Here is a 21525-nt window from a genome sequence, read left to right on the forward strand (position 1 = left end):
CTTCAAACTCAGTGCCTCTTTGCTTGAGATCATGGGATTTTCAAAAGAAATCAGCCAAGACCTCAGATATAAAATATCAACCTCAGAAGGACACTGCAGGGCAAATCGTTTTGTAATTTGAAGTGGTACTGATATTCCCTGACCGGGAATCGAACCCGGGCCGCGGCGGTGAGAGCGCCGAATCCTAACCACTAGACCACCAGGGAATGATACTGCAGTGCAAATTGGTCCACAATTTGAAATGGTACATACAGTGGGTCAGAAGTTTACAAACACTAGGTTGGCTGTGCCTTTAAACAACTTGGACAATGACCAAAAATGATGTCCTGGCTTTAGAATCTTCTGATAGGCTAATTGACATAATTTGAGTCAATTGGAGGTGTACCTGTAGATGTATTTCATGGCCTGCCTTCAAACTCAGTGCCTCTTTGCTTGAGATCATGGGATTTTCAAAAGAAATCAGCCAAGACCTCAGAAATAAAATGTAGACGTCCACAAGTCTGGTTCATCCTTGGGAGCAATTTCCAAACGCCTGAAGGTACCACGTTCCTCTGTACAAGCAATAGTATGCAAAACAACAGCAAAGGACCTTGTGAAGATGCTGGAGGAAACAGATACAGAAGTATCTACAGTGAAACGAGTCCTATATCGACATAACCTGAAAATGCCAGACTACAGTTTGGGGACAAAGATCCTACTTTTTGGAGAAATGTCCTCTGGTCTGATGAAACAAAAATAGAAGTGTTTGGCCATATTGACCATTGTTGTGTTTGGAGGAGAAAGGGGGTGTCTTACAAGCCGAAGAACACCATCCCAACCGTGAAGCACAGGGGTGGCAGCATCATGTTGTGGGGGTGCTTTGCTGCAGGAGAGACTGGTGCACAACTAGAACAAGAGGGAAGGACACTGCAGGGCAAATGGTTTTGTAATTTGAAGTGGTACATATGTGCAATAACCTACTAAATTCATTGTGACAGGTTGCACAAGTAAACAAGTCGCAAAAGAGAAGTTCCCTGACCGGGAATCGAACCCGGGCCGCGGCGGTGAGAGCGCCGAATCCTAACCACTAGACCACCAGGGAAGGATACTGCAGTGCAAATTGGTCCACAATTTGAAATGGTACATACAGTGGGTCAGAAGTTTACAAACACTAGGTTGGCTGTGCCTTTAAACAACTTGGACAATGACCAAAAATGATGTCCTGGCTTTAGAATCTTCTGATAGGCTAATTGACATAATTTGAGTCAATTGGAGGTGTACCTGTAGATGTTTTTCATGGCCTGCCTTCAAACTCAGTGCCTCTTTGCTTGAGATCATGGGATTTTCAAAAGAAATCAGCCAAGACCTCAGAAATAAAATGTAGACGTCCACAAGTCTGGTTCATCCTTGGGAGCAATTTCCAAACGCCTGAAGGTACCACGTTCCTCTGTACAAGCAATAGTATGCAAAACAACAGCAAAGGACCTTGTGAAGATGCTGGAGGAAACAGATACAGAAGTATCTACAGTGAAACGAGTCCTATATCGACATAACCTGAAAATGCCAGACTACAGTTTGGGGACAAAGATCCTACTTTTTGGAGAAATGTCCTCTGGTCTGATGAAACAAAAATAGAAGTGTTTGGCCATATTGACCATTGTTGTGTTTGGAGGAGAAAGGGGGTGTCTTACAAGCCGAAGAACACCATCCCAACCGTGAAGCACAGGGGTGGCAGCATCATGTTGTGGGGGTGCTTTGCTGCAGGAGAGACTGGTGCACAACTAGAACAAGAGGGAAGGACACTGCAGGGCAAATGGTTTTGTAATTTGAAGTGGTACATATGTGCAATAACCTACTAAATTCATTGTGACAGGTTGCACAAGTAAACAAGTCGCAAAAGAGAAGTTCCCTGACCGGGAATCGAACCCGGGCCGCGGCGGTGAGAGCGCCGAATCCTAACCACTAGACCACCAGGGAAGGATACTGCAGTGCAAATTGGTCCACAATTTGAAATGGTACATACAGTGGGTCAGAAGTTTACAAACACTAGGTTGGCTGTGCCTTTAAACAACTTGGACAATGACCAAAAATGATGTCCTGGCTTTAGAATCTTCTGATAGGCTAATTGACATAATTTGAGTCAATTGGAGGTGTACCTGTAGATGTATTTCATGGCCTGCCTTCAAACTCAGTGCCTCTTTGCTTGAGATCATGGGATTTTCAAAAGAAATCAGCCAAGACCTCAGATATAAAATGTAGACCTCAGAAGGACACTGCAGGGCAAATAATTTTGTAATTTGAAGTGGTACTGATATTCCCTGACCGGGAATCGAACCCGGGCCGCGGCGGTGAGAGCGCCGAATCCTAACCACTAGACAACCAGGGAAGGATACTGCAATTCAAATTGTTTCATAATTTGAAATGGTACATACAGTTGAAGTCTGAAGTTTACATACACTTAGGTTGGAGTCATTAAAACTCGTTTGTCAACCATTCCACACATTTCTTGTTAACAAACTATAGTTTTGGCAAGTCGGTTAGGACATCTACTTTGTGCATGACACAAGTAATTTTTCCAAAATTTGTTTACAGACAGATTATTTCACTTATAATTCAGTGTATCACAAATCCAGTGGGTCAGAAGTTTACAAACACTAGGTTGGCTGTGCCTTTAAACAACTTGGACAATGACCAAAAATGATGTCCTGGCTTTAGAATCTTCTGATAGGTTAATTGACATAATTTGAGTCAATTGGAGGTGTACCTGTAGATGTATTTCATGGCCTGCCTTCAAACTCAGTGCCTCTTTGCTTGAGATCATGGGATTTTCAAAAGAAATCAGCCAAGACCTCAGATATAAAATATCAACCTCAGAAGGACACTGCAGGGCAAATCGTTTTGTAATTTGAAGTGGTACTGATATTCCCTGACCGGGAATCGAACCCGGGCCGCGGCGGTGAGAGCGCCGAATCCTAACCACTAGACCACCAGGGAAGGATACTGCAGTGCAAATTGGTCCACAATTTGAAATGGTACATACAGTGGGTCAGAAGTTTACAAACACTAGGTTGGCTGTGCCTTTAAACAACTTGGACAATGACCAAAAATGATGTCCTGGCTTTAGAATCTTCTGATAGGCTAATTGACATAATTTGAGTCAATTGGAGGTGTACCTGTAGATGTATTTCATGGCCTGCCTTCAAACTCAGTGCCTCTTTGCTTGAGATCATGGGATTTTCAAAAGAAATCAGCCAAGACCTCAGATATAAAATGTAGACCTCAGAAGGACACTGCAGGGCAAATAATTTTGTAATTTGAAGTGGTACTGATATTCCCTGACCGGGAATCGAACCCGGGCCGCGGCGGTGAGAGCGCCGAATCCTAACCACTAGACAACCAGGGAAGGATACTGCAATTCAAATTGTTTCATAATTTGAAATGGTACATACAGTTGAAGTCTGAAGTTTACATACACTTAGGTTGGAGTCATTAAAACTCGTTTGTCAACCATTCCACACATTTCTTGTTAACAAACTATAGTTTTGGCAAGTCGGTTAGGACATCTACTTTGTGCATGACACAAGTAATTTTTCCAAAATTTGTTTACAGACAGATTATTTCACTTATAATTCAGTGTATCACAAATCCAGTGGGTCAGAAGTTTACAAACACTAGGTTGGCTGTGCCTTTAAACAACTTGGACAATGACCAAAAATGATGTCCTGGCTTTAGAATCTTCTGATAGGCTAATTGACATAATTTGAGTCAATTGGAGGTGTACCTGTAGATGTATTTCATGGCCTGCCTTCAAACTCAGTGCCTCTTTGCTTGAGATCATGGGATTTTCAAAAGAAATCAGCCAAGACCTCAGATATAAAATGTCAACCTCAGAAGGACACTGCAGGGCAAATCGTTTTGTAATTTGAAGTGGTACTGATATTCCCTGACCGGGAATCGAACCCGGGCCGCAGCGGTGAGAGCGCCGAATCCTAACCACTAGACCACCAGGGAAGGATACTGCAGTGCAAATTGGTCCACAATTTGAAATGGTACATACAGTGGGTCAGAAGTTTACAAACACTAGTTTGGCTGTGCCTTTAAACAACTTGGACAATGACCAAAAATGATGTCCTGGCTTTAGAATCTTCTGATAGGCTAATTGACATATTTTGAGTCAATTGGAGGTGTACCTGTAGATGTATTTCATGGCCTGCCTTCAAACTCAGTGCCTCTTTGCTTGAGATCATGGGATTTTCAAAAGAAATCAGCCAAGACCTCAGAAATAAAATGTAGACCTCAAAAGGACACTGCAGGGCAAATCGTTTTGTAACTTGAAGTGGTACTGATATTACCTGACCGGGAATCAAACCCGGGCCGCGGCGGTGAGAGCGCCGAATCCTAACCACTAGACAACCAGGGAAGGATACTGCAATTCAAATTGTTTCATAATTTGAAATGGTACATACAGTTGAAGTCTGAAGTTTACATACACTTAGGTTGGAGTCATTTAAACTCGTTTGTCAACCATTCCACACATTTCTTGTTAACAAACTATAGTTTTGGCAAGTCGGTTAGGACATCTACTTTGTGCATGACACAAGTAATTTTTCCAAAATTTGTTTACAGACAGATTATTTCACTTATAATTCAGTGTATCACAAATCCAGTGGGTCAGAAGTTTACAAACACTAGGTTGGCTGTGCCTTTAAACAACTTGGACAATGACCAAAAATGATGTCCTGGCTTTAGAATCTTCTGATCGGCTAATTGACATAATTTGAGTCAATTGGAGGTGTACCTGTAGATGTTTTTCATGGCCTGCCTTCAAACTCAGTGCCTCTTTGCTTGAGATCATGGGATTTTCAAAAGAAATCAGCCAAGACCTCAGAAATAAAATGTAGACGTCCACAAGTCTGGTTCATCCTTGGGAGCAATTTCCAAACGCCTGAAGGTACCACGTTCCTCTGTACAAGCAATAGTATGCAAAACAACAGCAAAGGACCTTGTGAAGATGCTGGAGGAAACAGATACAGAAGTATCTACAGTGAAACGAGTCCTATATCGACATAACCTGAAAATGCCAGACGACAGTTTGGGGACAAAGATCCTACTTTTTGGAGAAATGTCCTCTGGTCTGATGAAACAAAAATAGAAGTGTTTGGCCATATTGACCATTGTTGTGTTTGGAGGAGAAAGGGGGTGTCTTACAAGCCGAAGAACACCATCCCAACCGTGAAGCACAGGGGTGGCAGCATCATGTTGTGGGGGTGCTTTGCTGCAGGAGAGACTGGTGCACAACTAGAACAAGAGGGATGGACACTGCAGGGCAAATGGTTTTGTAATTTGAAGTGGTACATATGTGCAATAACCTACTAAATTCATTGTGACAGGTTGCACAAGTAAACAAGTCGCAAAAGAGAAGTTCCCTGACCGGGAATCGAACCCGGGCCGCGGCGGTGAGAGCGCCGAATCCTAACCACTAGACCACCAGGGAAGGATACTGCAGTGCAAATTGGTCCACAATTTGAAATGGTACATACAGTGGGTCAGAAGTTTACAAACACTAGGTTGGCTGTGCCTTTAAACAACTTGGACAATGACCAAAAATGATGTCCTGGCTTTAGAATCTTCTGATAGGCTAATTGACATAATTTGAGTCAATTGGAGGTGTACCTGTAGATGTATTTCATGGCCTGCCTTCAAACTCAGTGCCTCTTTGCTTGAGATCATGGGATTTTCAAAAGAAATCAGCCAAGACCTCAGATATAAAATGTAGACCTCAGAAGGACACTGCAGGGCAAAAAATTTTGTAATTTGAAGTGGTACTGATATTCCCTGACCGGGAATCGAACCCGGGCCGCGGCGGTGAGAGCGCCGAATCCTAACCACTAGACAACCAGGGAAGGATACTGCAATTCAAATTGTTTCATAATTTGAAATGGTACATACAGTTGAAGTCTGAAGTTTACATACACTTAGGTTGGAGTCATTAAAACTCGTTTGTCAACCATTCCACACATTTCTTGTTAACAAACTATAGTTTTGGCAAGTCGGTTAGGACATCTACTTTGTGCATGACACAAGTAATTTTTCCAAAATTTGTTTACAGACAGATTATTTCACTTATAATTCAGTGTATCACAAATCCAGTGGGTCAGAAGTTTACAAACACTAGGTTGGCTGTGCCTTTAAACAACTTGGACAATGACCAAAAATGATGTCCTGGCTTTAGAATCTTCTGATAGGCTAATTGACATAATTTGAGTCAATTGGAGGTGTACCTGTAGATGTTTTTCATGGCCTGCCTTCAAACTCAGTGCCTCTTTGCTTGAGATCATGGGATTTTCAAAAGAAATCAGCCAAGACCTCAGAAATAAAATGTAGACGTCCACAAGTCTGGTTCATCCTTGGGAGCAATTTCCAAACGCCTGAAGGTACCACGTTCCTCTGTACAAGCAATAGTATGCAAAACAACAGCAAAGGACCTTGTGAAGATGCTGGAGGAAACAGATACAGAAGTATCTACAGTGAAACGAGTCCTATATCGACATAACCTGAAAATGCCAGACTACAGTTTGGGGACAAAGATCCTACTTTTTGGAGAAATGTCCTCTGGTCTGATGAAACAAAAATAGAAGTGTTTGGCCATATTGACCATTGTTGTGTTTGGAGGAGAAAGGGGGTGTCTTACAAGCCGAAGAACACCATCCCAACCGTGAAGCACAGGGGTGGCAGCATCATGTTGTGGGGGTGCTTTGCTGCAGGAGAGACTGGTGCACAACTAGAACAAGAGGGAAGGACACTGCAGGGCAAATGGTTTTGTAATTTGAAGTGGTACATATGTGCAATAACCTACTAAATTCATTGTGACAGGTTGCACAAGTAAACAAGTCGCAAAAGAGAAGTTCCCTGACCGGGAATCGAACCCGGGCCGCGGCGGTGAGAGCGCCGAATCCTAACCACTAGACCACCAGGGAAGGATACTGCAGTGCAAATTGGTCCACAATTTGAAATGGTACATACAGTGGGTCAGAAGTTTACAAACACTAGTTTGGCTGTGCCTTTAAACAACTTGGACAATGACCAAAAATGATGTCCTGGCTTTAGAATCTTCTGATAGGCTAATTGACATATTTTGAGTCAATTGGAGGTGTACCTGTAGATGTATTTCATGGCCTGCCTTCAAACTCAGTGCCTCTTTGCTTGAGATCATGGGATTTTCAAAAGAAATCAGCCAAGACCTCAGAAATAAAATGTAGACCTCAGAAGGACAAATCGTTTTGTAACTTGAAGTGGTACTGATATTACCTGACCGGGAATCAAACCCGGGCGGCGGCGGTGAGAGCGCCGAATCCTAACCACTAGACAACCAGGGAAGGATACTGCAATTCAAATTGTTTCATAATTTGAAATGGTACATACAGTTGAAGTCTGAAGTTTACATACACTTAGGTTGGAGTCATTAAAACTCGTTTGTCAACCATTCCACACATTTCTTGTTAACAAACTATAGTTTTGGCAAGTCGGTTAGGACATCTACTTTGTGCATGACACAAGTAATTTTTCCAAAATTTGTTTACAGACAGATTATTTCACTTATAATTCAGTGTATCACAAATCCAGTGGGTCAGAAGTTTACAAACACTAGGTTGGCTGTGCCTTTAAACAACTTGGACAATGACCAAAAATGATGTCCTGGCTTTAGAATCTTCTGATAGGCTAATTGACATAATTTGAGTCAATTGGAGGTGTACCTGTAGATGTTTTTCATGGCCTGCCTTCAAACTCAGTGCCTCTTTGCTTGAGATCATGGGATTTTCAAAAGAAATCAGCCAAGACCTCAGAAATAAAATGTAGACGTCCACAAGTCTGGTTCATCCTTGGGAGCAATTTCCAAACGCCTGAAGGTACCACGTTCCTCTGTACAAGCAATAGTATGCAAAACAACAGCAAAGGACCTTGTGAAGATGCTGGAGGAAACAGATACAGAAGTATCTACAGTGAAACGAGTCCTATATCGACATAACCTGAAAATGCCAGACTACAGTTTGGGGACAAAGATCCTACTTTTTGGAGAAATGTCCTCTGGTCTGATGAAACAAAAATAGAAGTGTTTGGCCATATTGACCATTGTTGTGTTTGGAGGAGAAAGGGGGTGTCTTACAAGCCGAAGAACACCATCCCAACCGTGAAGCACAGGGGTGGCAGCATCATGTTGTGGGGGTGCTTTGCTGCAGGAGAGACTGGTGCACAACTAGAACAAGAGGGAAGGACACTGCAGGGCAAATGGTTTTGTAATTTGAAGTGGTACATATGTGCAATAACCTACTAAATTCATTGTGACAGGTTGCACAAGTAAACAAGTCGCAAAAGAGAAGTTCCCTGACCGGGAATCGAACCCGGGCCGCGGCGGTGAGAGCGCCGAATCCTAACCACTAGACCACCAGGGAAGGATACTGCAGTGCAAATTGGTCCACAATTTGAAATGGTACATACAGTGGGTCAGAAGTTTACAAACACTAGGTTGGCTGTGCCTTTAAACAACTTGGACAATGACCAAAAATGATGTCCTGGCTTTAGAATCTTCTGATAGGCTAATTGACATAATTTGAGTCAATTGGAGGTGTACCTGTAGATGTATTTCATGGCCTGCCTTCAAACTCAGTGCCTCTTTGCTTGAGATCATGGGATTTTCAAAAGAAATCAGCCAAGACCTCAGATATAAAATGTAGACCTCAGAAGGACACTGCAGGGCAAATAATTTTGTAATTTGAAGTGGTACTGATATTCCCTGACCGGGAATCGAACCCGGGCCGCGGCGGTGAGAGCGCCGAATCCTAACCACTAGACAACCAGGGAAGGATACTGCAATTCAAATTGTTTCATAATTTGAAATGGTACATACAGTTGAAGTCTGAAGTTTACATACACTTAGGTTGGAGTCATTAAAACTCGTTTGTCAACCATTCCACACATTTCTTGTTAACAAACTATAGTTTTGGCAAGTCGGTTAGGACATCTACTTTGTGCATGACACAAGTAATTTTTCCAAAATTTGTTTACAGACAGATTATTTCACTTATAATTCAGTGTATCACAAATCCAGTGGGTCAGAAGTTTACAAACACTAGGTTGGCTGTGCCTTTAAACAACTTGGACAATGACCAAAAATGATGTCCTGGCTTTAGAATCTTCTGATAGGCTAATTGACATAATTTGAGTCAATTGGAGGTGTACCTGTAGATGTATTTCATGGCCTGCCTTCAAACTCAGTGCCTCTTTGCTTGAGATCATGGGATTTTCAAAAGAAATCAGCCAAGACCTCAGATATAAAATATCAACCTCAGAAGGACACTGCAGGGCAAATCGTTTTGTAATTTGAAGTGGTACTGATATTCCCTGACCGGGAATCGAACCCGGGCCGCGGCGGTGAGAGCGCCGAATCCTAACCACTAGACCACCAGGGAAGGATACTGCAGTGCAAATTGGTCCACAATTTGAAATGGTACATACAGTGGGTCAGAAGTTTACAAACACTAGGTTGGCTGTGCCTTTAAACAACTTGGACAATGACCAAAAATGATGTCCTGGCTTTAGAATCTTCTGATAGGCTAATTGACATAATTTGAGTCAATTGGAGGTGTACCTGTAGATGTTTTTCATGGCCTGCCTTCAAACTCAGTGCCTCTTTGCTTGAGATCATGGGATTTTCAAAAGAAATCAGCCAAGACCTCAGAAATAAAATGTAGACGTCCACAAGTCTGGTTCATCCTTGGGAGCAATTTCCAAACGCCTGAAGGTACCACGTTCCTCTGTACAAGCAATAGTATGCAAAACAACAGCAAAGGACCTTGTGAAGATGCTGGAGGAAACAGATACAGAAGTATCTACAGTGAAACGAGTCCTATATCGACATAACCTGAAAATGCCAGACTACAGTTTGGGGACAAAGATCCTACTTTTTGGAGAAATGTCCTCTGGTCTGATGAAACAAAAATAGAAGTGTTTGGCCATATTGACCATTGTTGTGTTTGGAGGAGAAAGGGGGTGTCTTACAAGCCGAAGAACACCATCCCAACCGTGAAGCACAGGGGTGGCAGCATCATGTTGTGGGGGTGCTTTGCTGCAGGAGAGACTGGTGCACAACTAGAACAAGAGGGAAGGACACTGCAGGGCAAATGGTTTTGTAATTTGAAGTGGTACATATGTGCAATAACCTACTAAATTCATTGTGACAGGTTGCACAAGTAAACAAGTCGCAGAAGAGAAGTTCCCTGACCGGGAATCGAACCCGGGCCGCGGCGGTGAGAGCGCCGAATCCTAACCACTAGACCACCAGGGAAGGATACTGCAGTGCAAATTGGTCCACAATTTGAAATGGTACATACAGTGGGTCAGAAGTTTACAAACACTAGGTTGGCTGTGCCTTTAAACAACTTGGACAATGACCAAAAATGATGTCCTGGCTTTAGAATCTTCTGATAGGCTAATTGACATAATTTGAGTCAATTGGAGGTGTACCTGTAGATGTATTTCATGGCCTGCCTTCAAACTCAGTGCCTCTTTGCTTGAGATCATGGGATTTTCAAAAGAAATCAGCCAAGACCTCAGAAATAAAATGTAGACGTCCACAAGTCTGGTTCATCCTTGGGAGCAATTTCCAAACGCCTGAAGGTACCACGTTCCTCTGTACAAGCAATAGTATGCAAAACAACAGCAAAGGACCTTGTGAAGATGCTGGAGGAAACAGATACAGAAGTATCTACAGTGAAACGAGTCCTATATCGACATAACCTGAAAATGCCAGACTACAGTTTGGGGACAAAGATCCTACTTTTTGGAGAAATGTCCTCTGGTCTGATGAAACAAAAATAGAAGTGTTTGGCCATATTGACCATTGTTGTGTTTGGAGGAGAAAGGGGGTGTCTTACAAGCCGAAGAACACCATCCCAACCGTGAAGCACAGGGGTGGCAGCATCATGTTGTGGGGGTGCTTTGCTGCAGGAGAGACTGGTGCACAACTAGAACAAGAGGGAAGGACACTGCAGGGCAAATGGTTTTGTAATTTGAAGTGGTACATATGTGCAATAACCTACTAAATTCATTGTGACAGGTTGCACAAGTAAACAAGTCGCAAAAGAGAAGTTCCCTGACCGGGAATCGAACCCGGGCCGCGGCTGTGAGAGCGCCGAATCCTAACCACTAGACCACCAGGGAAGGATACTGCAGTGCAAATTGGTCCACAATTTGAAATGGTACATACAGTGGGTCAGAAGTTTACAAACACTAGGTTGGCTGTGCCTTTAAACAACTTGGACAATGACCAAAAATGATGTCCTGGCTTTAGAATCTTCTGATAGGCTAATTGACATAATTTGAGTCAATTGGAGGTGTACCTGTAGATGTTTTTCATGGCCTGCCTTCAAACTCAGTGCCTCTTTGCTTGAGATCATGGGATTTTCAAAAGAAATCAGCCAAGACCTCAGAAATAAAATGTAGACGTCCACAAGTCTGGTTCATCCTTGGGAGCAATTTCCAAACGCCTGAAGGTACCACGTTCCTCTGTACAAGCAATAGTATGCAAAACAACAGCAAAGGACCTTGTGAAGATGCTGGAGGAAACAGATACAGAAGTATCTACAGTGAAACGAGTCCTATATCGACATAACCTGAAAATGCCAGACTACAGTTTGGGGACAAAGATCCTACTTTTTGGAGAAATGTCCTCTGGTCTGATGAAACAAAAATAGAAGTGTTTGGCCATATTGACCATTGTTGTGTTTGGAGGAGAAAGGGGGTGTCTTACAAGCCGAAGAACACCATCCCAACCGTGAAGCACAGGGGTGGCAGCATCATGTTGTGGGGGTGCTTTGCTGCAGGAGAGACTGGTGCACAACTAGAACAAGAGGGAAGGACACTGCAGGGCAAATGGTTTTGTAATTTGAAGTGGTACATATGTGCAATAACCTACTAAATTCATTGTGACAGGTTGCACAAGTAAACAAGTCGCAAAAGAGAAGTTCCCTGACCGGGAATCGAACCCGGGCCGCGGCGGTGAGAGCGCCGAATCCTAACCACTAGACCACCAGGGAAGGATACTGCAGTGCAAATTGGTCCACAATTTGAAATGGTACATACAGTGGGTCAGAAGTTTACAAACACTAGGTTGGCTGTGCCTTTAAACAACTTGGACAATGACCAAAAATGATGTCCTGGCTTTAGAATCTTCTGATAGGCTAATTGACATAATTTGAGTCAATTGGAGGTGTACCTGTAGATGTATTTCATGGCCTGCCTTCAAACTCAGTGCCTCTTTGCTTGAGATCATGGGATTTTCAAAAGAAATCAGCCAAGATCTCAGAAATAAAATGGCAACCTCAGAAGGACACTGCAGGGCAAATCGTTTTGTAACTGGAAGTGGTACTGATATTCCCTGACCGGGAATCGAACCCGGGCCGCGGCGGTGAGAGCGCCGAATCCTAACCACTAGACAACCAGGGAAGGATACTGCAATTCAAATTGTTTCATAATTTGAAATGGTACATACAGTTGAAGTCTGAAGTTTACATACACTTAGGTTGGAGTCATTAAAACTCGTTTGTCAACCATTCCACACATTTCTTGTTAACAAACTATAGTTTTGGCAAGTCGGTTAGGACATCTACTTTGTGCATGACACAAGTAATTTTTCCAAAATTTGTTTACAGACAGATTATTTCACTTATAATTCAGTGTATCACAAATCCAGTGGGTCAGAAGTTTACAAACACTAGGTTGGCTGTGCCTTTAAACAACTTGGACAATGACCAAAAATGATGTCCTGGCTTTAGAATCTTCTGATAGGCTAATTGACATAATTTGAGTCAATTGGAGGTGTACCTGTAGATGTTTTTCATGGCCTGCCTTCAAACTCAGTGCCTCTTTGCTTGAGATCATGGGATTTTCAAAATAAATCAGCCAAGACCTCAGAAATCAAATGTAGACGTCCACAAGTCTGGTTCATCCTTGGGAGCAATTTCCAAACGCCTGAAGGTACCACGTTCCTCTGTACAAGCAATAGTATGCAAAACAACAGCAAAGGACCTTGTGAAGATGCTGGAGGAAACAGATACAGAAGTATCTACAGTGAAACGAGTCCTATATCGACATAACCTGAAAATGCCAGACTACAGTTTGGGGACAAAGATCCTACTTTTTGGAGAAATGTCCTCTGGTCTGATGAAACAAAAATAGAAGTGTTTGGCCATATTGACCATTGTTGTGTTTGGAGGAGAAAGGGGGTGTCTTACAAGCCGAAGAACACCATCCCAACCGTGAAGCACAGGGGTGGCAGCATCATGTTGTGGGGGTGCTTTGCTGCAGGAGAGACTGGTGCACAACTAGAACAAGAGGGAAGGACACTGCAGGGCAAATGGTTTTGTAATTTGAAGTGGTACATATGTGCAATAACCTACTAAATTCATTGTGACAGGTTGCACAAGTAAACAAGTCGCAAAAGAGAAGTTCCCTGACCGGGAATCGAACCCGGGCCGCGGCGGTGAGAGCGCCGAATCCTAACCACTAGACCACCAGGGAAGGATACTGCAGTGCAAATTGGTCCACAATTTGAAATGGTACATACAGTGGGTCAGAAGTTTACAAACACTAGGTTGGCTGTGCCTTTAAACAACTTGGACAATGACCAAAAATGATGTCCTGGCTTTAGAATCTTCTGATAGGCTAATTGACATAATTTGAGTCAATTGGAGGTGTACCTGTAGATGTTTTTCATGGCCTGCCTTCAAACTCAGTGCCTCTTTGCTTGAGATCATGGGATTTTCAAAAGAAATCAGCCAAGACCTCAGAAATAAAATGTAGACGTCCACAAGTCTGGTTCATCCTTGGGAGCAATTTCCAAACGCCTGAAGGTACCACGTTCCTCTGTACAAGCAATAGTATGCAAAACAACAGCAAAGGACCTTGTGAAGATGCTGGAGGAAACAGATACAGAAGTATCTACAGTGAAACGAGTCCTATATCGACATAACCTGAAAATGCCAGACTACAGTTTGGGGACAAAGATCCTACTTTTTGGAGAAATGTCCTCTGGTCTGATGAAACAAAAATAGAAGTGTTTGGCCATATTGACCATTGTTGTGTTTGGAGGAGAAAGGGGGTGTCTTACAAGCCGAAGAACACCATCCCAACCGTGAAGCACAGGGGTGGCAGCATCATGTTGTGGGGGTGCTTTGCTGCAGGAGAGACTGGTGCACAACTAGAACAAGAGGGAAGGACACTGCAGGGCAAATGGTTTTGTAATTTGAAGTGGTACATATGTGCAATAACCTACTAAATTCATTGTGACAGGTTGCACAAGTAAACAAGTCGCAAAAGAGAAGTTCCCTGACCGGGAATCGAACCCGGGCCGCGGCGGTGAGAGCGCCGAATCCTAACCACTAGACCACCAGGGAAGGATACTGCAGTGCAAATTGGTCCACAATTTGAAATGGTACATACAGTGGGTCAGAAGTTTACAAACACTAGGTTGGCTGTGCCTTTAAACAACTTGGACAATGACCAAAAATGATGTCCTGGCTTTAGAATCTTCTGATAGGCTAATTGACATAATTTGAGTCAATTGGAGGTGTACCTGTAGATGTATTTCATGGCCTGCCTTCAAACTCAGTGCCTCTTTGCTTGAGATCATGGGATTTTCAAAAGAAATCAGCCAAGACCTCAGATATAAAATGTAGACCTCAGAAGGACACTGCAGGGCAAAAAATTTTGTAATTTGAAGTGGTACTGATATTCCCTGACCGGGAATCGAACCCGGGCCGCGGCGGTGAGAGCGCCGAATCCTAACCACTAGACAACCAGGGAAGGATACTGCAATTCAAATTGTTTCATAATTTGAAATGGTACATACAGTTGAAGTCTGAAGTTTACATACACTTAGGTTGGAGTCATTAAAACTCGTTTGTCAACCATTCCACACATTTCTTGTTAACAAACTATAGTTTTGGCAAGTCGGTTAGGACATCTACTTTGTGCATGACACAAGTAATTTTTCCAAAATTTGTTTACAGACAGATTATTTCACTTATAATTCAGTGTATCACAAATCCAGTGGGTCAGAAGTTTACAAACACTAGGTTGGCTGTGCCTTTAAACAACTTGGACAATGACCAAAAATGATGTCCTGGCTTTAGAATCTTCTGATAGGCTAATTGACATAATTTGAGTCAATTGGAGGTGTACCTGTAGATGTTTTTCATGGCCTGCCTTCAAACTCAGTGCCTCTTTGCTTGAGATCATGGGATTTTCAAAATAAATCAGCCAAGACCTCAGAAATCAAATGTAGACGTCCACAAGTCTGGTTCATCCTTGGGAGCAATTTCCAAACGCCTGAAGGTACCACGTTCCTCTGTACAAGCAATAGTATGCAAAACAACAGCAAAGGACCTTGTGAAGATGCTGGAGGAAACAGATACAGAAGTATCTACAGTGAAACGAGTCCTATATCGACATAACCTGAAAATGCCAGACTACAGTTTGGGGACAAAGATCCTACTTTTTGGAGAAATGTCCTCTGGTCTGATGAAACAAAAATAGAAGTGTTTGGCCATATTGACCATTGTTGTGTTTGGAGGAGAAAGGGGGTGTCTTACAAGCCGAAGAACACCATCCCAACCGTGAAGCACAGGGGTGGCAGCATCATGTTGTGGGGGTGCTTTGCTGCAGGAGAGACTGGTGCACAACTAGAACAAGAGGGAAGGACACTGCAGGGCAAATGGTTTTGTAATTTGAAGTGGTACATATGTGCAATAACCTACTAAATTCATTGTGACAGGTTGCACAAGTAAACAAGTCGCAAAAGAGAAGTTCCCTGACCGGGAATCGAACCCGGGCCGCGGCGGTGAGAGCGCCGAATCCTAACCACTAGACCACCAGGGAAGGATACTGCAGTTCAAATTGGTCCACAATTTGAAATGGTACATACAGTGGGTCAGAAGTTTACAAACACTAGTTTGGCTGTGCCTTTAAACAACTTGGACAATGACCAAAAATGATGTCCTGGCTTTAGAATCTTCTGATAGGCTAATTGACATAATTTGAGTCAATTGGAGGTGTACCTGTAGATGTATTTCATGGCCTGCCTTCAAACTCAGTGCCTCTTTGCTTGAGATCATGGGATTTTCAAAAGAAATCAGCCAAGACCTCAGATATAAAATGTAGACCTCAGAAGGACACTGCAGGGCAAATAATTTTGTAATTTGAAGTGGTACTGATATTCCCTGACCGGGAATACGAACCCGGGCCGCGGCGGTGAGAGCGCCGAATCCTAACCACTAGACAACCAGGGAAGGATACTGCAATTCAAATTGTTTCATAATTTGAAATGGTACATACAGTTGAAGTCTGAAGTTTACATACACTTAGGTTGGAGTCATTAAAACTCGTTTGTCAACCATTCCACACATTTCTTGTTAACAAACTATAGTTTTGGCAAGTCGGTTAGGACATCTACTTTGTGCATGACACAAGTAATTTTTCCAAAATTTGTTTACAGACAGATTATTTCACTTATAATTCAGTGTATCACAAATCCAGTGGGTCAGAAGTTTACAAACACTAGGTTGGCTGTGCCTTTAAACAACTTGGACAATGACCAAAAATGATGTCCTGGCTTTAGAATCTTCTGATAGGCTAATTGACATAATTTGAGTCAATTGGAGGTGTACCTGTAGATGTATTTCATGGCCTGCCTTCAAACTCAGTGCCTCTTTGCTTGAGATCATGGGATTTTCAAAAGAAATCAGCCAAGACCTCAGATATAAAATGTAGACCTCAGAAGGACACTGCAGGGCAAATAATTTTGTAATTTGAAGTGGTACTGATATTCCCTGACCGGGAATCGAACCCGGGCCGCGGCGGTGAGAGCGCCGAATCCTAACCACTAGACAACCAGGGAAGGATACTGCAATTCAAATTGTTTCATAATTTGAAATGGTACATACAGTTGAAGTCTGAAGTTTACATACACTTAGGTTGGAGTCATTAAAACTCGTTTGTCAACCATTCCACACATTTCTTGTTAACAAACTATAGTTTTGGCAAGTCGGTTAGGACATCTACTTTGTGCATGACACAAGTAATTTTTCCAAAATTTGTTTACAGACAGATTATTTCACTTATAATTCAGTGTATCACAAATCCAGTGGGTCAGAAGTTTACAAACACTAGGTTGGCTGTGCCTTTAAACAACTTGGACAATGACCAAAAATGATGTCCTGGCTTTAGAATCTTCTGATAGGCTAATTGACATAATTTGAGTCAATTGGAGGTGTACCTGTAGATGTTTTTCATGGCCTGCCTTCAAACTCAGTGCCTCTTTGCTTGAGATCATGGGATTTTCAAAAGAAATCAGCCAAGACCTCAGAAATAAAATGTAGACGTCCACAAGTCTGGTTCATCCTTGGGAGCAATTTCCAAACGCCTGAAGGTACCACGTTCCTCTGTACAAGCAATAGTATGCAAAACAACAGCAAAGGACCTTGTGAAGATGCTGGAGGAAACAGATACAGAAGTATCTACAGTGAAACGAGTCCTATATCGACATAACCTGAAAATGCCAGACTACAGTTTGGGGACAAAGATCCTACTTTTTGGAGAAATGTCCTCTGGTCTGATGAAACAAAAATAGAAGTGTTTGGCCATATTGACCATTGTTGTGTTTGGAGGAGAAAGGGGGTGTCTTACAAGCCGAAGAACACCATCCCAACCGTGAAGCACAGGGGTGGCAGCATCATGTTGTGGGGGTGCTTTGCTGCAGGAGAGACTGGTGCACAACTAGAACAAGAGGGAAGGACACTGCAGGGCAAATGGTTTTGTAATTTGAAGTGGTACATATGTGCAATAACCTACTAAATTCATTGTGACAGGTTGCACAAGTAAACAAGTCGCAAAAGAGAAGTTCCCTGACCGGGAATCGAACCCGGGCCGCGGCGGTGAGAGCGCCGAATCCTAACCACTAGACCACAAGGGAAGGATACTGCAGTCCAAATTGGTCCACAATTTGAAATGGTACATACAGTGGGTCAGAAGTTTACAAACACTAGGTTGGCTGTGCCTTTAAACAACTTGGACAATGACCAAAAATGATGTCCTGGCTTTAGAATCTTCTGATAGGCTAATTGACATAATTTGAGTCAATTGGAGGTGTACCTGTAGATGTATTTCATGGCCTGCCTTCAAACTCAGTGCCTCTTTGCTTGAGATCATGGGATTTTCAAAAGAAATCAGCCAAGACCTCAGATATAAAATGTAGACCTCAGAAGGACACTGCAGGGCAAATAATTTTGTAATTTGAAGTGGTACTGATATTCCCTGACCGGGAATACGAACCCGGGCCGCGGCGGTGAGAGCGCCGAATCCTAACCACTAGACAACCAGGGAAGGATACTGCAATTCAAATTGTTTCATAATTTGAAATGGTACATACAGTTGAAGTCTGAAGTTTACATACACTTAGGTTGGAGTCATTAAAACTCGTTTGTCAACCATTCCACACATTTCTTGTTAACAAACTATAGTTTTGGCAAGTCGGTTAGGACATCTACTTTGTGCATGACACAAGTAATTTTTCCAAAATTTGTTTACAGACAGATTATTTCACTTATAATTCAGTGTATCACAAATCCAGTGGGTCAGAAGTTTACAAACACTAGGTTGGCTGTGCCTTTAAACAACTTGGACAATGACCAAAAATGATGTCCTGGCTTTAGAATCTTCTGATAGGCTAATTGACATAATTTGAGTCAATTGGAGGTGTACCTGTAGATGTTTTTCATGGCCTGCCTTCAAACTCAGTGCCTCTTTGCTTGAGATCATGGGATTTTCAAAAGAAATCAGCCAAGACCTCAGAAATAAAATGTAGACGTCCACAAGTCTGGTTCATCCTTGGGAGCAATTTCCAAACGCCTGAAGGTACCACGTTCCTCTGTACAAGCAATAGTATGCAAAACAACAGCAAAGGACCTTGTGAAGATGCTGGAGGAAACAGATACAGAAGTATCTACAGTGAAACGAGTCCTATATCGACATAACCTGAAAATGCCAGACTACAGTTTGGGGACAAAGATCCTACTTTTTGGAGAAATGTCCTCTGGTCTGATGAAACAAAAATAGAAGTGTTTGGCCATATTGACCATTGTTGTGTTTGGAGGAGAAAGGGGGTGTCTTACAAGCCGAAGAACACCATCCCAACCGTGAAGCACAGGGGTGGCAGCATCATGTTGTGGGGGTGCTTTGCTGCAGGAGAGACTGGTGCACAACTAGAACAAGAGGGAAGGACACTGCAGGGCAAATGGTTTTGTAATTTGAAGTGGTACATATGTGCAATAACCTACTAAATTCATTGTGACAGGTTGCACAAGTAAACAAGTCGCAAAAGAGAAGTTCCCTGACCGGGAATCGAACCCGGGCCGCGGCGGTGAGAGCGCCGAATCCTAACCACTAGACCACCAGGGAAGGATACTGCAGTGCAAATTGGTCCACAATTTGAAATGGTACATACAGTGGGTCAGAAGTTTACAAACACTAGTTTGGCTGTGCCTTTAAACAACTTGGACAATGACCAAAAATGATGTCCTGGCTTTAGAATCTTCTGATAGGCTAATTGACATATTTTGAGTCAATTGGAGGTGTACCTGTAGATGTATTTCATGGCCTGCCTTCAAACTCAGTGCCTCTTTGCTTGAGATCATGGGATTTTCAAAAGAAATCAGCCAAGACCTCAGATATAAAATGTAGACCTCAGAAGGACACTGCAGGGCAAATAATTTTGTAATTTGAAGTGGTACTGATATTCCCTGACCGGGAATACGAACCCGGGCCGCGGCGGTGAGAGCGCCGAATCCTAACCACTAGACAACCAGGGAAGGATACTGCAATTCAAATTGTTTCATAATTTGAAATGGTACATACAGTTGAAGTCTGAAGTTTACATACACTTAGGTTGGAGTCATTAAAACTCGTTTGTCAACCATTCCACACATTTCTTGTTAACAAACTATAGTTTTGGCAAGTCGGTTAGGACATCTACTTTGTGCATGACACAAGTAATTTTTCCAAAATTTGTTTACAGACAGATTATTTCACTTATAATTCAGTGTATCACAAATCCAGTGGGTCAGAAGTTTACAAACACTAGGTTGGCTGTGCCTTTAAACAACTTGGACAATGACCAAAAATGATGTCCTGGCTTTAGAATCTTCTGATAGGCTAATTGACATAATTTGAGTCAATTGGAGGTGTACCTGTAGATGTATTTCATGGCCTGCCTTCAAACTCAGTGCCTCTTTGCTTGAGATCATGGGATTTTCAAAAGAAATCAGCCAAGACCTCAGATATAAAATGTAGACCTCAGAAGGACACTGCAGGGCAAATAATTTTGTAATTTGAAGTGGTACTGATATTCCCTGACCGGGAATCGAACCCGGGCCGCGGCGGTGAGAGCGCCGAATCCTAACCACTAGACAACCAGGGAAGGATACTGCAATTCAAATTGTTTCATAATTTGAAATGGTACATACAGTTGAAGTCTGAAGTTTACATACACTTAGGTTGGAGTCATTAAAACTCGTTTGTCAACCATTCCACACATTTCTTGTTAACAAACTATAGTTTTGGCAAGTCGGTTAGGACATCTACTTTGTGCATGACACAAGTAATTTTTCCAAAATTTGTTTACAGACAGATTATTTCACTTATAATTCAGTGTATCACAAATCCAGTGGGTCAGAAGTTTACAAACACTAGGTTGGCTGTGCCTTTAAACAACTTGGACAATGACCAAAAATGATGTCCTGGCTTTAGAATCTTCTGATAGGCTAATTGACATAATTTGAGTCAATTGGAGGTGTACCTGTAGATGTTTTTCATGGCCTGCCTTCAAACTCAGTGCCTCTTTGCTTGAGATCATGGGATTTTCAAAAGAAATCAGCCAAGACCTCAGAAATAAAATGTAGACGTCCACAAGTCTGGTTCATCCTTGGGAGCAATTTCCAAACGCCTGAAGGTACCACGTTCCTCTGTACAAGCAATAGTATGCAAAACAACAGCAAAGGACCTTGTGAAGATGCTGGAGGAAACAGATACAGAAGTATCTACAGTGAAACGAGTCCTATATCGACATAACCTGAAAATGCCAGACTACAGTTTGGGGACAAAGATCCTACTTTTTGGAGAAATGTCCTCTGGTCTGATGAAACAAAAATAGAAGTGTTTGGCCATATTGACCATTGTTGTGTTTGGAGGAGAAAGGGGGTGTCTTACAAGCCGAAGAACACCATCCCAACCGTGAAGCACAGGGGTGGCAGCATCATGTTGTGGGGGTGCTTTGCTGCAGGAGAGACTGGTGCACAACTAGAACAAGAGGGAAGGACACTGCAGGGCAAATGGTTTTGTAATTTGAAGTGGTACATATGTGCAATAACCTACTAAATTCATTGTGACAGGTTGCACAAGTAAACAAGTCGCAAAAGAGAAGTTCCCTGACCGGGAATC

The 21525-nt window shown here is 42.6% G+C and overlaps 15 non-coding genes across 15 annotated transcripts; all 15 read right to left on the reverse strand.

The window, feature by feature from the left end:
• Positions 1-134: 134 nt before the first annotated feature.
• Positions 135-206, reverse strand: trnae-cuc (transfer RNA glutamic acid (anticodon CUC)). The gene has a single exon. It is a non-coding gene; the product is annotated as a tRNA-Glu (tRNA).
• Positions 207-1009: 803 nt separating this feature from the next.
• trnae-cuc (transfer RNA glutamic acid (anticodon CUC)) lies at positions 1010-1081 on the reverse strand. The gene has a single exon. It is a non-coding gene; the product is annotated as a tRNA-Glu (tRNA).
• Positions 1082-1884: 803 nt separating this feature from the next.
• Positions 1885-1956, reverse strand: trnae-cuc (transfer RNA glutamic acid (anticodon CUC)). Its single transcript has one exon. It is a non-coding gene; the product is annotated as a tRNA-Glu (tRNA).
• A 945-nt stretch (positions 1957-2901) lies between these two features.
• Positions 2902-2973, reverse strand: trnae-cuc (transfer RNA glutamic acid (anticodon CUC)). Its single transcript has one exon. It is a non-coding gene; the product is annotated as a tRNA-Glu (tRNA).
• Positions 2974-3918: 945 nt separating this feature from the next.
• Positions 3919-3990, reverse strand: trnae-cuc (transfer RNA glutamic acid (anticodon CUC)). Its single transcript has one exon. It is a non-coding gene; the product is annotated as a tRNA-Glu (tRNA).
• A 1411-nt stretch (positions 3991-5401) lies between these two features.
• trnae-cuc (transfer RNA glutamic acid (anticodon CUC)) lies at positions 5402-5473 on the reverse strand. The gene has a single exon. It is a non-coding gene; the product is annotated as a tRNA-Glu (tRNA).
• Positions 5474-6884: 1411 nt separating this feature from the next.
• trnae-cuc (transfer RNA glutamic acid (anticodon CUC)) lies at positions 6885-6956 on the reverse strand. The gene has a single exon. It is a non-coding gene; the product is annotated as a tRNA-Glu (tRNA).
• Positions 6957-8357: 1401 nt separating this feature from the next.
• trnae-cuc (transfer RNA glutamic acid (anticodon CUC)) lies at positions 8358-8429 on the reverse strand. The gene has a single exon. It is a non-coding gene; the product is annotated as a tRNA-Glu (tRNA).
• Positions 8430-9374: 945 nt separating this feature from the next.
• Positions 9375-9446, reverse strand: trnae-cuc (transfer RNA glutamic acid (anticodon CUC)). Its single transcript has one exon. It is a non-coding gene; the product is annotated as a tRNA-Glu (tRNA).
• An 803-nt stretch (positions 9447-10249) lies between these two features.
• On the reverse strand, positions 10250-10321 carry trnae-cuc (transfer RNA glutamic acid (anticodon CUC)). The gene has a single exon. It is a non-coding gene; the product is annotated as a tRNA-Glu (tRNA).
• A 1678-nt stretch (positions 10322-11999) lies between these two features.
• Positions 12000-12071, reverse strand: trnae-cuc (transfer RNA glutamic acid (anticodon CUC)). The gene has a single exon. It is a non-coding gene; the product is annotated as a tRNA-Glu (tRNA).
• Positions 12072-13482: 1411 nt separating this feature from the next.
• trnae-cuc (transfer RNA glutamic acid (anticodon CUC)) lies at positions 13483-13554 on the reverse strand. The gene has a single exon. It is a non-coding gene; the product is annotated as a tRNA-Glu (tRNA).
• An 803-nt stretch (positions 13555-14357) lies between these two features.
• On the reverse strand, positions 14358-14429 carry trnae-cuc (transfer RNA glutamic acid (anticodon CUC)). The gene has a single exon. It is a non-coding gene; the product is annotated as a tRNA-Glu (tRNA).
• A 1411-nt stretch (positions 14430-15840) lies between these two features.
• Positions 15841-15912, reverse strand: trnae-cuc (transfer RNA glutamic acid (anticodon CUC)). Its single transcript has one exon. It is a non-coding gene; the product is annotated as a tRNA-Glu (tRNA).
• A 3504-nt stretch (positions 15913-19416) lies between these two features.
• Positions 19417-19488, reverse strand: trnae-cuc (transfer RNA glutamic acid (anticodon CUC)). The gene has a single exon. It is a non-coding gene; the product is annotated as a tRNA-Glu (tRNA).
• Positions 19489-21525: the final 2037 nt, after the last annotated feature.

The sequence above is a fragment of the Salvelinus fontinalis genome, chromosome 42, assembly GCF_029448725.1.
Source record: "Salvelinus fontinalis isolate EN_2023a chromosome 42, ASM2944872v1, whole genome shotgun sequence".
In the NCBI taxonomy this organism is placed as follows: Eukaryota; Metazoa; Chordata; class Actinopteri; order Salmoniformes; family Salmonidae; genus Salvelinus; species Salvelinus fontinalis.